General features: G+C 46.8%; 2 non-coding genes across 2 annotated transcripts; both read right to left on the bottom strand.

Moving 5' to 3' along the window:
* Positions 1-4: 4 nt before the first annotated feature.
* LOC118345199 lies at positions 5-122 on the bottom strand. The gene has a single exon (XR_004798805.1). It is a non-coding gene; the product is annotated as a 5S ribosomal RNA (ribosomal RNA).
* A 765-nt stretch (positions 123-887) lies between these two features.
* LOC118345200 lies at positions 888-1,006 on the bottom strand. Its single transcript, XR_004798806.1, has one exon. It is a non-coding gene; the product is annotated as a 5S ribosomal RNA (ribosomal RNA).
* Between the last annotated feature and the right edge of the window lie 161 nt (positions 1,007-1,167).

The following is a 1,167-nucleotide window of genomic DNA, read 5'->3' as shown; positions in this document are numbered from 1 at the left end:
ACGAGGGGTGCAACACGAGGACTTCCCAGGAGGTCACCATCCTAGTACTACTCTCACCCAAGCACGCTTAACTGCGGAGTTCTGATGGGATCCGGTGCATTAGTGCTGGTATGATCGCACCCATCAAACTAATTACTTAAAATTCAAATAATCCTTGAGCGACATACTAGCGTCCTTCCGATCCCAATCCAAACAGAGATCTGATCCAAACCCATCGCTACGCGATGGGCAGGGCGAGATTTTCCCAAAAATCCACTCCCGAGTGGTCCTTCTTGTCAATTTATCTCGCAAGGCGGAAAAAACAAAAACGAGGGGTGCAACACGAGGACTTCCCAGGAGGTCACTCATCCTAGTACTACTCTCGCCCAAGCACGCTTAACTGAAGTTCTCAAGGGGATCCGCCGATAGCCGTATGACGCAACCATCAAAACCAATGCTTAAAATTATAGAATCAGGCTACGGTATTTCTCCTCAACATCCCAATGCTAACCGTATGACTTATCAAACCCACACAATGCGTATGATTTTCCCAAAACCTACCTCCCAAGTTGTCTCATAAACGCCTTCAAGGAAAATGAAAAAACGAAAACATGAGGATATCCCGTGAGGTCACCCATCCTGAAGGTTTCGTTTCTGCTAAGCTTGAATGCGGAGTTCTGATGGGATCCGGTGCATTAGTGCTGGTATGATCGCACCCATCAAACTAATTATTTCAAATTCATATAATCTTAGGGCGACCAACTAGCGTATTTCCGATCCCAATGCGAACCGGCGAGCTGATCGAAACCCTTGGCTACACGATGGGCAGGGCGCGATTTTCCTAAAAATCCACTCCCGAGTGGTCCTTATTGTCAATTCCTCTCGCAAGGCGGAAAAAACAAAAACGAGGGGTGCAACATGAGGACTTCCCATGAGGTCACCCATCCTAGTACTACTCTCGCCCAAGCACGGTTAACTGCGGAGTTCTAATGGGATCCGGTGCATTACTGCTGGTATGATCGCACCCGTCAAACTAATTATTTAAAATTCATATAATCCTAGTACGACGTACTAGCGTCTTTCCGATCCAAATACGAATCGGCGATTTGATTGAAACCCTTAGCTACGCGATGGGCAGGGCGCGATTTTCCTAAAAATCTACTCCGAAGTTGTCCTTCTTGTAAATTC

Source organism: Juglans regia, unplaced genomic scaffold, assembly GCF_001411555.2.
Source record: "Juglans regia cultivar Chandler unplaced genomic scaffold, Walnut 2.0 Scaffold_170, whole genome shotgun sequence".
In the NCBI taxonomy this organism is placed as follows: Eukaryota; Viridiplantae; Streptophyta; class Magnoliopsida; order Fagales; family Juglandaceae; genus Juglans; species Juglans regia.
Note: the sequence above shows the minus strand (reverse complement) of the source record. Positions and strands in the feature narration are given on the sequence as shown.